Source organism: Montipora foliosa, chromosome 8 (genome assembly GCF_036669935.1).
Source record: "Montipora foliosa isolate CH-2021 chromosome 8, ASM3666993v2, whole genome shotgun sequence".
NCBI lineage: Eukaryota > Metazoa > Cnidaria > Anthozoa > Scleractinia > Acroporidae > Montipora > Montipora foliosa.
The window spans coordinates 46,619,396-46,636,895 of record NC_090876.1 but is presented as its reverse complement, the minus strand read 5'-3'; the positions used below and the strand labels follow the sequence as shown (position 1 = coordinate 46,636,895).

At 39.3% G+C, this 17,500-nt stretch overlaps 1 protein-coding gene and 1 pseudogene across 1 annotated transcript in view; both read left to right on the top strand.

The window, feature by feature from the left end:
• Positions 1-17,500, top strand: part of LOC137967650 (NLR family CARD domain-containing protein 3-like) — a 308,047-nt gene that overhangs the window by 188,732 nt on the left and 101,815 nt on the right. The gene's annotated exons all lie outside the window — the stretch shown is intronic.
• On the top strand, positions 3,638-13,985 carry LOC138012788 (uncharacterized; annotated as a pseudogene).

The window sequence follows — 17,500 nt, the reverse complement described above, 5'->3', positions numbered from 1 at the left end:
ACAGCTAATAATACACTTTCAACACATTGTAGTGGGTTAATGTGACAACAAAAATAATTAATCAAGAATTGGTTTTATCTTCCAGCAATAAAACAACAGGAGGATATAAAATTAGGTATCTTCAAAGTTTAGAAAACTTGTTGAAGGTGATTCAGTGCTATTATCCAAAACAAATTTCATGCTGGCCTACTAAATACTTCCAGTGCAATAGATTATATAACCTCTCTTTGTGGACTCTGGTTGCAACACAGTGGTTTCAATAATTTTAAAAAACTCCATAACTTCATATTTATGTAATAATTGTTCAAAGTCATCAAGCAAAAGCATACAAAGCTACATTTGAAAGGGGCGTAATCCCATGTTGGAGTTTTCTGGAGAAGGCTTTCACAGAAATAACTGCTGTTTCCTTTCCATATGGAAAAAATATTTCAACATTAGGTGCAATGAATTTTTAGCAATTGCTTTAAAGAATACTAATCATTCCTACCATTTCCAAGGATGAATAAATTAAAGTTGAATGCAGTAAGTGTAAGAAGTAAAAAAAAAGTGGAATATTATTTTAAACTGTAATCTATTTCCATTCTTGATTTAGTCCCCGGATAGTATTAAACAATGGTGGTAAAGTAAACAAACTGCCCCAAGGGGGGCTCCCTTACGAAAATGACAGGGGTTCTTTTTGTTCCTTTTTGGAGAAAAAAATGTGGATTTGTACTGCCTATGATGCTGAGACCAAACAGCTGGCGGAGTTGCTGCAGTACATTTAAGGCTATCAATCTGAAAAATGACTGGAACTGTAAGACAATTTGGTACACAAGCAAAAAAACTTTTACTCATGAATAATTCATACGTAAAAGTTATTTGCCAGTCATTTGTCACTTTAGAACTGGTTCCTCTAAGGGGTCAGACTTCTTTAGCCTACGTCCACAAAACAAGGTTCTGTTACCTTTAAGGGTCCAATAAGTGGCCTGCCATTTTTATAGGGAAAACCCCTCCTGAGCAAACTGCACCCTCATGTTTGGATTCCCATAGATTTAATGATATAGGCAAATTTGTTCTACAATATATACTCATATACCATTATAGTCTTCATAGTTTACTCCTCGAGCCACCAGCTTCAACTTTGATACTTTGTTCTAAAAGCCAAAGCAACGCAAAGCAAAGCATGGTGGAGGTGATGATTAATCACTTGTTTTGGTTCAAATGAAGAAAAAGAAAGTCAAACTAACAATAGCACTTTAACTCTTTCACCCCTAAACCGGCCATACTTAGCATTTTACTCTGTCTAACACCAGACGATTTTACTTGTCAATGGGGAATCCCCAGGAGTCAATGGGTTAATCACTCACTAAAAAATGTCCCAATATTATGTTCCACTAATGACCAAAACTGTACTAATAATTTGAATTACAGCTAAGGTCTGTCAAATTTCCATCTGAGTTACCTGACAGCTCTTACAGTACTTCTCAACATAAAGAAAATAAATTCTGTGGACTTAAACATTCCCAAATAGAAATGTTGTATATTCTAAATATTGTTACGTAAACTCTTCAAGATTTACCTGCTTCAGGAACTTCAAATCAATGAATATTTGGAATAATTTTCCTGGACTCCTGCAAACTATGTGCACTTTTTAATGGTTTGCCCTTTAAAAGTAACACTCAGAAATAATAATGCAAATACAACTGAGGCTGTTTTGCCTTATCTACAAGACAAGACAACAATATCCTTTATTCAAACACAATCAATATTAAAGCAATAATACATGCTTGTGGGGTCATGTGCTAACTATAATAAAGATACACTACAGGAAATAAAAGGTTAAAACTAACTATGTGACAGACATAGGATATCTACACATAAGGGATAAGAAAAATAAATCAATTGCTATCCAAAGATCTTATTGCAAATACACCAAAAGGTAACGGTTGATTGACAAGTTCCTTGTGCAAAATGGTAGAGCATGTTTGAAGTCCATCAGGACCAAGATGAGAAGTTATGATAAAAACTCTTAAACATATTTTTTACCAAAATTATTTTACTGCCATCAAACCCAATTAGACCTTATGCATGGGACACTGTTTCTAGCTGCAGCTATCAAATCACATAATATATTAATAAATTTTGGCATCTAAGAAAAGAACAAACATGTGGGGTGTAACCAAAAAAAGTCCAAGGCAATAATGGTTCCATTCAGCCTTTTCAGGAAAAACTATCCACTGTCAATCATACTTGACTCAAAACAGATTCCTTGATCCAACAACACATGACAGTCCCCCAAAAACCAAAATTACATCATTAATGCTTCCAGAAAACAACAGTCTAAAAAAACAAAGATTTGCAAAACAGTCACGAACCTGAATCTATAGAGATCTATATACATCTGTACCTACACTTCTGTTCTTCCAAACATTATTTTAACTAACATGAATTTTGATTTTGATTTTAAACTCAAATTAATTGCAAATCCATAACTTGGTAATTACGTGAACGCAAGGATCGTTGAGTTGTGACTGCTAAAAAAGTACAATAACTTAGACATTCACCAGAAAAGGGAATTAATATAAATGACCTTAAAATCGAACTTAAGACGAATCCAGTTTATTTCCACATCAAAAGAGAGCAGCGTACAAAGATAAATGGACGATATTAAAGTATTTCTTAACGTGAAATTACAATCATGATGGAGCTATAACGCTAGACGAACGCTAAGCGGAAAAACAAAATTGTAAACTATTACTCACAAATTAGTTTGCGAAGTCATCTTTTGCACACGATCCGACTTAGTCTCGTCACTCTCGCCTTTATATGAACTTCATGCAGTCGCTCCTTTCGGTTTATTAAAATCCACAACAACACCTTTAGGAAGTGTTTTCTCAAGACCATTGGAACGAAAAAAAAGTCATTTTTGATATTTTATTGTGGAAAAAACAACGTAAACGTAGTCCACATCTCAAGCTTAACAAACCATGGGCAGCTTTAACAAACGAGAAAAACAGAGTCCGGTTCATCTACCACTAGCAGCGAACATTTACACAAGAAGGAACCAGATAAGGGACAATATCTTTTGGATAACAACCGCCGATCTCTCTAAACTTCGTACAGAGGTAAACTAGAAATGTCGAAGGCGCAACTCAACCGATTATTAAAATTTGAACAAATGTACGAGCGGCCTGGTGAGAGGTTAAAGTACGTGGGGAAATCTCATTTGTCGTCCGCCATTTTGAAACATTGATGGCGGGAAATAAGTGAGCATGCGCAGTGGTTTTTGAGACCTGTCATGGAGTATTGCCCGTGATATGGTTACGTGTACTGGTCACATTGGCATACATGAAGGGGCGGACGGACGTACGTACGTTGTACGTACGGACGTTCATGACGTCATGGCTATAAAACCAAATTTTCTCACATCGATGGGTTACTTTGGGTTACCACATTTTCTTAACTATGCCGAAGGCGCGCGCGCGCGGAGCTCCGCTAATACACCCGATTCGCTTAAAATCAAGCGCATGTAAGCGGATCTAATTAGAATGAAATTAACGCATGTATGCGGTGATATTAGGTCCTATTTACCTATCAAGAGGCAAAACAGAGAAAAGGCTCGGTTCCCTAGGTAGTCACACTCTCAAAGGAAGCCATTATGCCTCCTCGACGAGATTTTCGATCCAAGAAAACGTTGAATGTTGTTAGTTTCAAAGGGGGAAAGGCTGTTAGAAATTCCAGTTCGTTACTCCATCCAACGAGCGACTGATTCCGCAACAGCATCTCCACTAGCGTCAACTAGCTCCAGTGATTCCTCGCAGCACCCTTACCATGATTTACCCGTTGATTTCGAGGAAGAATCCACCGGCGCTAACAAAAAAGCAAAGGTCCGCAAAATAAAGATCAAACGGAGGCTGAAAGCCTACCACGTTAGGAAGGAAAGACTTGCTGAATCGTGGCTCAATGTTAGAGGTAAATTGGTGTCAGCTTTGTTGACAAGGCATTCTTTGCCCATTGGACAGATGTGTACCATCCCAAAATGCGAAAGAGAAGCCAGTGGGAGATGCCTCCACTGCGGACCAGCTCAATTCCTTTGCGAAGAACACATGAATATTGTGCACGCAGGAGGCAGATCTTTGCATCAACCGGAGATTTGGAAGGTTTTTTTTTGTGATTGTAGTTTACAATATGATGTTTGTCTAGGCTTTTTTGTTTTTGGCTTCCTTCTGTTTCTGTCTCTGTTTTATTAATTCGGTAACGCTTGTTAAAGACTCGCTAACGATTCAACAATTGTAGGTCTAGAGCACTCATGATTTTCCCACACATGTACAATATATGCTCATTATTTTCACCCATTCGATTGACTATTTTTCCATTCCCATACTGCAATACGGTTTTGGAGAGTCTTTACACTTCAGTGAACTGGATAGCCATAATTTGAATGCCATAATTTTAATTTGAATGGAAATAACCCTCCAAAAATAACCTAAAAATAACCCTCCAAAAAGAACTGGATTGCAAAAATAGCGAATTTACTGGGGTTTTAATTCACTATTTCCTTTACAATAAAGTTTTGATCAGTCCCCTTCACACAAAAAGTATTGTGACTTCCAAATGGTCGTCACTATTCTCTGTGGTTGTTAGTGACAGCAGTTTGTGACACTGCAATTTTTAATATCAATGAATGGACTTGACATTTAAAGAGCTTGGTTAGATAAATGACTGGCTCATGATCATATTTATTATGTGTTTATGTGTTTCAAAACTTCACAAAACAAGCTCATACAGAGGTTTATTTACTCAGGATGAAAGGTACATTCCCTACCAGTTTGGAGAATGTGTGTGGACCACACCACACAACCACAACCACGGTTATGTGCGTGACATTATAGCTGTGGATTCATATGGTAAGGAAGTTGGCTAGTGTTGAAATATATTATGTAAATTCCACAGCTTGATCTTGTTTTTTTTGTCTGCCAATATTCTCAAAAGAAAATGCCAATTTCATTTTAACCATAAAAGCATGAGTCATGCTTGAAGATTATAAGGATCAGACAAAAGAAGCCAATTGAACTTCCTAGCGATGATGCACTTTTTTCAGCTAGATTATGTGATTATACCTAATAATAATTACTATAATACAATACTAATTATATTACTTCACTGTAATTCAGGATCCTGCTAATGTGATGAAACAAAGTATTATTATTGTTGTTACTGTAATTATCACTATTACCTTTATTATATCAAACATGGCCCATTCAAATCAAGCAAGTTGAATGTTTTCTTGAGAAACTCAGTCTTCAAACATGTTTTATTATACTTACAGTGAAACACGCCTTACCGTGGGTGGCCACCCAACAAACTTTCACATTTTGGTACAATTATTGTGTGTAAATATGTTGACCCAACAACCCATGCAACGATGTTCAACTTACAACTCTGCAAACTTTGCAAGGAGGCGTGACTGTCAATCAAATTCACACATGCTGATTGGCGGACAATTTGTAAAAAACTTTGTTAGGTGGCCACGGTGAGGCGTGTCGCACTTTAAAAGATTATTTTAGGCAAGTTACTTGGTCATAATTTTCTGTTTAAAATATAATACTGAACATATTAACATGATAACTTCATTCTAGTGGTGATAAGTGTCATATCAGTATGGCTTTCATGCTTTGTTATTGATTCTATAGACGATAGTTATTGAATTGCATTTGACTTTGTTAAAAGTGCTGTTAACAAATTATTTATTAAGGATATTATACTGAACTATGAAACCCAACTGTTGAAAAAAGAGCTTAGAGGTATTTAAATATCTACAATCTTGATTATGAAGACATTGAAATTATAATAAGTATAGCCAGGAACTCCTTGTGGTCGCATTTGCATTTGCTTTCTTACTGGAATGGCCATTTTTCCTTTTTTTGCCAGAGGAAATTTTAGCTTTCCTCACCCTCCCTCCCTCCTTGTTAAGTATCTGGTTGGTACACATGTAAGTATTTCACTGATTGCTTCAGTGTGACATTGCCTTTTTCATGGTTGCCGCTCGCGGGGTTGCCATGGTTCCCTCCTTCCCCATGGTCAGATCTCTTCCTTGCTCCACCAACCTGTAAGGCACCAGCTTCTAAGCTCATCTGCTGTTGATTAGTTTTAAGGTAATGAAACAAAATAATTAATTTTCTCAATTTTGCATTATTGTGTAACTTAGCACCATGGAACTATTATTGAGTGAGTTAAAATTAACCTTTGCCTTCATCTTATCAGCTAACCTCATACTACATTGCATTCTATAGGACTGCAACATGCCATTAAAATAAAATGCTGTGAGCATGAACCAGAGGCTATAACTTTAGTTAGGAATGGTTTCTGGCCATCCACACCCAAACAACCTCAAGTTGCCTTTGACTTGGGATTTATGAACTTGCTGCAGTACCTGTTCCTTGAATGCAGAGTGACATTAACATCAATTTATCAGGCACTGCAGTGGCTGGCTCCGTCTTTGTCAAAAGTGTATGTAAGTATCATCAGAGAAGCTTCATTTTGTTGCTTTGTCACAAATAACACACTACAAGCTACCATTTCCAGGCAACAATGAGCCAAAAATGCCTACATATTATTATTGTTGGCTCAGTACCATAAGTAGGCAGTTTTCTGCTGCTAAGAAGCAATCAAGCAGCTATTACATGTATTCTGATTGCAATGGGCTGGAAAAAAGTTAAAATTAGAAAAGAAAGCTTCATGGCCGATTTCCCTGAGGCATTCCTTCACTTTCCCAGGCTCATGTATTTCGCATGATTTAAAATTTTGATACCTTTCGTTTTCATTTTATTGAGTGTGTGAGAGCTTGCCTGGCTGGCAAGTGGTCTGAGAGATCGAAGAGAGAGGTGCTTGCCAAGGCATGAAATCTTCTTGTTCCAGACAAGCAGACATCACTTTTGTCAAACCCTGTATCTATTTTTTATATTTGACCAATTTGATTATTTGATTTAATTTTCTAGGTTAAAGATATTTATCGTTTGCTCGTTGGAGATTGCTTTTGTGAGTTCAGGTATATCACCAGCATCTTGAACAATTTGAAGCAGTTCAATCCCTTGCTTGAAAGTGAACATGAATGTCCTGCTTGCCCTAAGGTTTGTTACAGTGTTCCGTTAACATGTAAGTTGAGTTCATTGTACACTGATAAGTTAAGAAAAATATGAATAATGGCTATTTGTCGAAATTGAAGCCTGCCCAGTTGTTTTAGTATTCTTGACACGATGCAACTAGTACTAAGCAGTTTTCGTGCACAGAGACATTGCAGTATTTCTTTTTCTTAATTTTTGTTGTAACCTGTAATGTACCTACATGTAACATTTTAAGCTGCATTTAAATGTACAGTACTGTATTCATTGTAAACTTGTAACTTGCATTGTAATGTTTAAGTTCAATGAACATTACATGGTGTAATCTGTCTCTGAAAGTTGTCTCTTTTTTAAATAAGTTTTATAACTTATAGGATATTATTTTCCTCTGTGTCATATGATTAAACATACATTGTAAGTGAAAGTTTCTGGGCTAAAACCTTCTTGGACAGTGATTGAATATTCCAGCATAACAAACTGTCCTAAAATAATTGGGCATGCTATTTAGTAGTAATAATCATTTTGCCAGACATTAAAGCAATGAGACAAAATGGTTAATTTTTTGTTTCACATGCTCTTTTATTTGTAAGGACTTAGCTCTTCCATGGCGTATGTGTAAACACTATTACTGCATTTTATTTGAAGGAAGATGGAAGTATATTTATCTCTGTGGATGCCTTGTTTGGTTGCGTCAGGAAGTGCAGTGCCGGAACTAGTGGAAAAGATTCGAATCATGGGGAGGAACTTTTCATCAGTCAAGTGAAAGTGGACACATTTTTGGCTTCTTACAATAGGAAGTCTAACACCAAATCAATGGTACACTTACATGTAGAAGCCATCTACCAAACCCTTGTATTGAACAACAACTATGTGTCATCTTGGAATCAGTTCTGTTATCAGTAATTTGAGTAAATACTTCTCTTTAATAGACAGTGTTAAATCAATCTCATGATTTGAATCAAGAGAATTAGATATGTCAGTTTTTACTGTAGTGATTTACACTAAATGCCTGATGAAGGACACTTAACTCCGCCTGGGGTGTAAATTCCACCCCTGCCAGTCCCCAGCCTGGATGAAGGAGGAGGGATTGTCTCAGAATTTCAGGTGTAATTGTAACTAAGGACTTTCTCAGCAGTTTTGATCCATCCAATTCAATCCACCCAATTAAATCCACCCAATTGAAAGAGTGATCTTTTTTTAGGAACAATGTAACCAGTTCCAAGCAGGGTCTAGTCTACGTTCAAAGAACAAATCCAAGAAGCTGGACGAGACAGCCCTTTTTGGAGCAAGCTGTAAACATGAGGTTCCACTGAAGTTTTTCAGCTTGAAGAGAGGAGAAGAGTAAGAAATTATACAACATTTCTCGTCAATACTGCACAAAACAAATGCCATCGTTCAACTTAGCACACTCACTAATTTTTAAATTTCAAGCAGGGGAGGACTTACCATATTCCTTTCAGTATGCAGAGTTTTGTTAATGTAACAAATAATTTATTCCCTTATGGCCCTGTGTCCCAGCATGATGCTTAACAAGGGTATGTAACTCAATCCTGGTTACGCACTTTAGCTTTGCTAGTTGTTTCATTTTAGTGACACAACCATTATTCTTTAACATTCTGCACCTTGCGACATGTGTCCCAATTGTGAGCTTCATTGTACAGTGTAGAGCCATTCTGACATTTGATCATGTGTTACTATTCACCATTTTATTGCAGGATTGGAAATGCAGTTTTTCTTCTCAAGTGGATTAAGGAAATGGTTGATAACAAATCCATCCACGTTTATTTTTTTTATGATATTGCATGCGTATTGGATACACACTTGAGAGTAAGAGTTGCATTATTTTATTTGCGTACATTGTTATTCATCTGTTATCTTCTACATGTTTTTGTTCCGTACATATGTGTATTTGTTCTAAATAATGTTTCTGTCCCAGAACACACACCAGGAGTCAATACTTGATAAGGTTGCTCTTGCAATCCCTGCATTCCACTGCTATGGGCACAAGGTTTCTTGTCAGATATTTAGAAAGAAATATTTGGACCTGTTATTATGTTAAAATATACCTGTGCTGTATATGTCACTAAAGTAGGTTTTGGCAACATTACCATTGTCTTCCCTTGGTGCTATTATAATTGTAAGAGACCCTTGATTGAAGATGGTACAGTTAATTGTAAGCAATGACTTTTTTCACTTGAAATGACAGGTAAACTACAGTGGAAGAAGGCTGGAAGGGTTTGGGATGAGTGATGGCGAGGTGATGGAAAGACTGTGGTCATACTTGAGGCCAACAGGAAAGATAACAAAGGAAATGACTCCTGCACACAGAGTCGACACATTAACAGACTTTCTTATTCATTTTGCAAGAAAGTCAATTTCAGCCCTTGGTAAATGTTGTGGTTGTTTCCATTAGTCTTTTTTAAGTTCATTTAGATATTGTTGTAACTTTTTACTGATGCTGAAACAATACAGGAGACCGACTCTGTGACCATTTTAAGAAGGCTGTTGAGACCAAGAAAGAAACGGAAGATCAACTAAACTTGCTGATTGTGAAGTTAAATGAGACAGGTCTGTGGGCTGTCTATTTTTCAGACTTATTATCATATCCCATTCCATGACATTAGTACAGTAATGTTATTGTTATAATTATAAGGATATTCTGTATCAAAGTTAACACCAAGAGTACCTAATACTTAGCAACCCTTTCATTAATTCAATTAAGTGGTCTTTTCATAAGCCTGTTTCAATCAACTCTAAGAATACTTATATAGGATTGTTACTCCTTGATATGTGAATTGCATAGATGGGTATTGTCATGGACCAGATCGGCTAATTCACTCACTCACTGATTCTCAGCATGCATCGTTCGTAGATAGAAATGCTGATGTTGCCCACTATACATGTATATGTATGTTGTCAATTAATATTATTATGGTTGTCTTTGTGAAGCAGTTGGTCTACTGTAGACGGTATTGCTGATTTATCTTTGTCTTGCTTAAATGTACATGTTAAACTTTTCCAGTGTGTTGCATATTAACTTTGTGCTCCATGAACCTCGGATCCTGTCACAAGAACTTTCTCTTAATCAATGTCGCGTTTAAAACGTTTCCAGTTTTACTTTCTCCAGGTAATAAAGTTGAGATTTCCACGATCGAGGAATGGAGCAACAAGGAAAAAACTGCGATGACAAAGACCTCTTTCACAGGAAAACCTGGTATGCTTCAAGGAGATATTGTTGTTCTGCTTGCATAAGAGCCACTGATAACCATGAGGCAGAATATTTGTGTTTCATATAATTTAATTAATAGCCTGGTTATTGCTTATGAAGTGAAATATGCATTAAAAAATTAGAGTTGAAAGTACTAATTTATGTGTTGTACTTTATTTGCGAAGATGGCTTATCTGGCTCAGATGCCTACCCAGAAAAGTTGAGACAGTATTACTCTGTGAGGTATGGAAAACATTGTTTTACCCATACTTGTTTATGTTGTTTTATCTCTGAGAGGGAAACCCAAATCTAGAACCAAACTAGTAACAGACCCCAGTGCATTGGATAGAATTTTAATGTTTTTAAGATATTTGCAGCTTCTGCATATTGCCTCAAGTAAAAAGTATATGAAACTCAGTTCTGTAGAGGTTGTGGTTCAAAATTGTTTGCAATGAAGTGGATTTTATGTAGTTGTAATTCACTGAAGCACGTTTATTTAGGTGATAGGGTGGTCTCCAAAGAGCCCTGTTGTTCCTAGTAAAGCAGGGTTTAAAGGCACGGTTCCATCCTAGATGCATTACATTGTGTTATACCCCTAGTATGCAGTCATTTATGGAGGAGCATATCTGTCACTTACAGAGCCTGCATTTGTCTTATCGTTTCAATTCAGGACAAGTTTGCAAAAGAGCAACCCAGGGTCTGACACTTGGAGTATATTGACTGTTCAACTTGAGCGGTAGGCACTTTAAAATATTATTTAGGTATTTAATCACAAGGGCCGGATTCTTTGAAATGCAATTAGTGCAAATCCTGGGTTAACTGTGGCCGAAACCTGTACATAGCAAAGGTAGTCAAGGTTATTAGCGCGGATCAGCTTTCAAACAACTCTTCCACAGTTTTTAGTGAACCAAATTGGTAAATATGGTATTGGTATGGTATGGCGTGGTTTTAAGAACTGGTGCATGTGATTTGATTATTGCAGATTAGATCAGCAACTCAAGAAATTAGAGATTGGTCAGGCGCGGTGGTCTCCAGACAATCCTTCATATCTTGCATATATCCATGAGCTCCATGACAAGCGCCAAAAGGATTTACTGCTGTCAATGCACTCAAAGTGTTCAGAAAGGTGGTTTCTGTTGCAATTGATGAAAAAATATGCAGGTATTGACATATACTGCACATACAAGAACTCAGTGATGAAAATATAATAATTATCAAGAGAGCAGGGTCGGTCCAGTGGTTAGACCACTCCCCTTCCACCACTGTGGCCCGGAATTCATTCACAGTCTTGATCCCCAAGAGGTTTGTTAGTCTCCAAGTATTCAGGTGTTCCCTACGTATCCTTAATCAACATCTGATTTGAGTTGAGTTGATTAAGATGATCTGTGTGCTTATTTATATAACTCCGAGAGTTTAATAAAGTTGCTATTACTTCAGTAGTCCGTAAGTCGATAAGCTAGTGCGGTAAGACAGCCGTGGTATTGTTAGTTAAATCGATTTTGATAGACTCCTCTTAATTTTATATTGTGAAAGGGTTTGTTTCAGGATATTATTTTAGACAAAGGGATGTTTAGACCAGTGAAGAAATCGGAGACGTATGTTTCCGTAATTGTTTATCGATTTCTTTTACAGATGGACATGCCATAGCCAGACGGTTGTGCTCGCAAATATCCAAGACTACCAATGCTGTAAAGCAGTTGGTTAAAGAATATGAGCGACCACAGACAAGCACAGGAAGCAAATACCCATCGAAGGTTTTGGTTGAAGATGCCCTTGACATAAAGTCTTCCATGTGGCGTACTGTTGACAGTGAGGTTGATCTCCCTTCTTCAGTCCCTTATTGTGTCAAAAGGCAGTTGATTGATCTTGTTCATATCAACAATCGATGTAATGAAGAAATAAGTATTATCCAGGAAGAAATGCGGCGGATATTAAAATTCTACGAAAGAAAAATTGAGGGTCTCGAAATGTGGTCAAAGGAGATGAGGGTGCGCAGAACAGATTCAGCGGAATGCCGTGGATTACTGTCGATTGTGCTCACCAAGCTGGATGAACTTAGAGCTTTCTCTGGATACCTTCGTGAACTTTTTTCGGCATCTGAAAAAGGAAACCTCCAGACATCAATGAAACAAGAATCTGGAATTTTACAAGACATGGAAGATTTTAGTGACAACACTGACAGCCAAATTGAGTCTGACGACGACGATGAAGATGTCGCTGAAGAGTTGGGTGAAAGTGAGGTCTTCAAAGATTTACGCTCAGTCCTTTCTGCTGAATTTGGCAGTGACAGCGAATCTGATTCAGGCAATTCAGATTCGGACGGAGAATTGAATCCAATGATCTAATGACTGTGCTGTAAAAAAGGCGAATCTTTGTTTACATTTTTGCCTCATTAGCATAAGCCCATCGTTGTCGAATCTATCAGCCAGGAAATCAAGAAAGACCGTAGCACAATGAGCTACTTAAATGTCGGAAAATTTGAGCACAATATATCAGATCATCTCTAAGCAATTTGGCTTTGAAAAATGGGAAAATTTGCAAAGAATGCATGGGCACATTTGAGATTTTGCCATCCAATGATTAAAAAGTTTTTTAATGGGTACGAACTCGTTCCTTATCACAGTCAAGTGACATTAAATTGGGAGATTTTACTAAAATTTAACATGTTCTTTGAACTTTTGAGTCAATTTGTGAATAGCAGGATGCCTTTTGTCAGCAAACGCGTATGTTAATGAGACAAATTATAAACAATGACGTCAGCAAAGATTTCCCTACACGATGTTACTGTAAATATGCAGACTTCATGAACGAATACAAGACATTCATGAAACAGTGATCTTCACAGTAAAATAACTAGGTCATGTCGTTGCAAAGAAGCCTTACCCTTGAGCATGCAATTGTCATGGTACTGACACTGCTGTACCATTTATTTATTATTAATCAAATTGTGGTTGGTACCTTTGATGCATATTATATGAATGTTGAATGATGATTAATGAATATTTGAAGCAGTGCGTATCACGTACTGGAGATCCAATCGATGGCAAAAATCTTGTCAAAACCAACACTTGTGGTATTTAACAAACTAAGGACAAAGTCCAGCCGTAATGTTGTGGCTTCTGCATATGTTTAGTCTTTCCAGTCTTCTCTGATAAGTACGGTAAACCGTAGGAGTAGCAATGTATTGCACTCTACCGCACATGAGATTGTAATTCCGTTTTTACTACTGCCATTTTATGGCATAAATGTTATGAAATTATTTTGTGGAAAACTATATGTTTTTCCAAAATTGAAGTGCTTTTAAATATTTGCATAATTAAATGGATTATGAAAGAATCACCATAGCTTGACATTCTATTTTGTAAGAAATGGGGGTCCCCATGACACTAATCTCATAAATACGTAACTAATAAGATAGTTTTGGCAGTACAGTTTATAAGTAAAGTTGGCCATCAGATTATTTTAGACTGTCACAGCTGTGTCGTGACGTCATAACTTTGATTTGTTGATGTATTAAACAATAATCTTTACTAATATATAGAATGTATTGCAATAGAATTATTCAGAAGGACTTAATGGGAACTTACAGATCCTTTTTTTGGGACTTTTATTTTGAAAGAATTTTTAATGAAAAAAAATTTAAGGATAGTGTGTCATGTTGTAAAAATATGAAGTGATTAAAGATAACAAATGATCGTTTAAGATTTGTGGCACTGTTCAGAGACAATATTCCTTTACTAAAAGTATTACCACAGATAGCAAAGACCGTAAACGTGTATAACGTCTTAAATTCATTTTAAGACATATTTGGAATTTTGGGAATTGAATATTAATTGATTCCAATTTCGAGTCAAACAAAACATTGAGATTCTGCAGATTCTGTAAGGTGTGGTGGGAGTACGTTTACAAATTAACAAAGGATGATATTGCTAACATTCTGGGCCTTCCCAGGAGCCCATCTGGAGCGTGCAACTTCCAACTTCCATACAGCGTCTGTGAAACGGCGTTTTCACAAGTAGGTTTATTTTTAGACTAGCCCTTCCCGCGAATTAGGTAAAAAAAAAGGCAGTTCCGGTTCGGTGACCCTATGACGACAGCTTAATTTCTTGTAATTAGTCATCGAGCTCCTGTCGGAGTCTCATTAGCGGGAAATTCAATCTAAAAATAACCTTACTTGTGAAAACGCCGTTCCACGCTCCGGGTGATGGGCTCCTGGCCTTCCCAGGGGGTGGTAGAGAGTAACCAATACCAACTGTTGATGTAACTTGATGTAACACCGTGGGAGTGCATTTCCTGGAGTTAGGAGGTCGCAGCATGAAAGCAGTTTGGGGGGGGGGGGGGGTACGCTTAAAACCTGGAGTACGCAAATCCTGCATGTAGTATGCAGGCCCTTCCCCAGGGACAACTAAAACTAACCAATGGTACCACAACAGGCGCCATTGGATGGCGAGGTCATTTATAGGGGTCTCGTGGAGGGGGGGTATTTCGCCAAAAAACACGTTTCTGTATCGTATGCAGGGCCTTCCCACTGGGTGCTAGAGAGTAACCAATGCCATATGTACATGTAAATTCAAAGGGCGCGTGCATTTCTTGGGGTTAGGGGGTCCCAGCGGGGAGGGCGGGTGTTACGCTTACAGCCTATATCGGTTAGGGACGAACCAGACAAACTAATGGCATCACAGGATGCCCCTTCGGATGGCGAGTGCATTTCTCGGGGTTAGGGGGTCCCAGCTCAAAACTAGGGGGAGGTAGACGGCCATGACCGTTTCACCTCCAGGTGTCGGTGCCAGCTCGCCCCGAGGTGCTACGGCCCAACCGAGGGTACCCCGGGATTCTTTATCGGACGGCGAGTCATTCCTTGCGTGTTGGGGGGCGTAGCTCTCAAGGAGGGAAGGGGGGGAAACAGCAAGACCGCAAAAATCCCATCTTCGCAGGGGTGTGGCTCCTTCCCGGGGGGGCCAGAAAGAAAACCGATTTGACCGCCAGATTGGTCATGGCGAGTGTTATCTTTCTAGCCCGACCCCGCGACTCCCGGACAAATCAGGGGGGTGGGGGAGGGAGGATAGTCGCCAAGAACTAAAAAACAATGTTTTGGGGATAACTCCCCCGGGATTTAAAATTTGGCCAATCCGGGGGCGCGGTCGCGTATGTCTCTGGGGGGGACGTCTGGTGTGGGTAGGACGAGTCCAGGGGGGGGTACTTTTGTCTCTGATTGGGGGTGTTCTCGGGCCTCTGGCGGGGAGAGGTCGATTCGCCCCGGGGCGAAAAGGGTGCCAAAAGTCGTTGGGCCACGGGTTCTTGCCGCACACGAAGTCGGGTCCCAAGGGAATAAAACCTATGAATGTTATGGACGAAAAACTTCACACAGGGTACCCAATATGACACAGGATCACCAAACTTCGTCACGTGATAGATCTTGTCGAGACCTTTCCAATGGTATATGACATTGTGGGTTAACTCCAAAAAAAACGAAATATGTTTTTTTCCCGTAATTTGGCAGTGCGAATCCGTTGTTAGTTCAGGTTGTACTTCCACACTGGATTCAAGGCTCTTCAGAAGTCGACAAGAGTAATGGTCGGTAAATTCGACACTCGGATTTACGCTAAGGCCCTCAAACTTAGCAGGCACCTGCAAGGGGACTAGGAGGTTTAGCTCGCTGACTTAGGGGGGGATCTGACAAAACCGGGGGGAGTTATATCCCCCAAAAGGTGTTTTTGTCACTTATGAAGAGCCTTCCCTGGGGATGTTGGAATGTTGGAGGAAAACCGATGGCACCGCGATGTGCACCACATGATTCCGAGGGCACATCTTGGGTCGGGGTATTCCAGCTGTACGAGAGCAACAGTTACGGCCCCAAAAGTAGTCCGTATCCTGTATCGAGAGCATTCCCTGGGGACGCCGGACGAAAATCAATGGCACTACGACATGCGCTCGGGGATACTGCGTGTACATCGCTGGGTCGGAGGGGTGGGGGGGAGTTACGGGCCAACGACTCATGCGTCTTCCTTACGGAGGGCATCTTCCCGACGAGTTCCGGAGACGATTCTTTCCCCGGCGGATCGCTCATCCCCATGCCGAGTGTGAAGGCCCCGGCACCAAAACAGGAGAGGGAGGGGGCAAGACCGTGGGGACTTGGCGGGCCGGCCTTCAGAGTCCGATGACAACAGGCCCCTTCCCCGCCCTGGCTCGGGTCGAAGGAGGGACCTGGCTAGGAGGAGACTTGGAATGACTTTTCCCTCAGTCGGCCAAGGGGAAGCGGGAAGGGTTTACTCTCCGCCGACCGGGAAGTGCGCTACTTGTCCCGTCGCCAACATGAAATCGGACCAAACGGCCCGGTTTTCCCCATCACTGACCGGGAATCGGCCTGGCTTCGGCCCTTGATGAAGGGGAAGAGTGCCATATTCAGCAGTAAGTTTTGGACTTGTCAAAACAATTTCCTATTTTTCACACTGACCGACTTGTCGTCCCGGGTATCCTGTTTCGGGAGTCAGTCACCGACTTGACAAATAAAAAGGGAAGATCAATCTCATGATCGTAGCATTCATTTCTGGACAAGAACTCTGTTACTGAACGAGCATCCTTCCCATGGGTTTACTCATCACTGGTTTCCTCCCTTTGGAGGAACGCACAATGAACAATGACCTCTTTAGTTGCTATATATGTTCATTCAGTGACTTGCAGAGTACATTCCTCTGAAGAAGACAGCAGAAGGCAGGGCGAATATTGAGTTTTTACCCTTTTTTAGATCTGCTTTAAACCCCCTTGTTATTTTCTTTTTAATTACTGGCGAAGATCGCTCAAACAGTTTTATTTTATTAGTAGCCGGTAAGGTAGAAGTCGGATCCGACATCAGAACACAAAACACAACACAAAACGCCGCTTAACTTTTTAATCACACTTTAATGCGATCCAAATTTCAATTTTCTCAACTGAAATCACACTGTTGCAAATAGCAAGAGGTAATCAAAGCGGATCGGGGTACAGTTCTACATACACTCCGTTAATTAACCAACGTTTGGGACGCACAGATCACCAAAAGTAATCAAACAATCGATCAAAAACTTTATTATGAAAAAAAGAAAAAATTACATGATAGGATATATTTAAAGAGTAGTACAAAACCGTTCTCTAGATAACAGATTAGGAAACTTTAATGTGCTTGGAATTGACCTTTTCACCGATACGGCGGTCA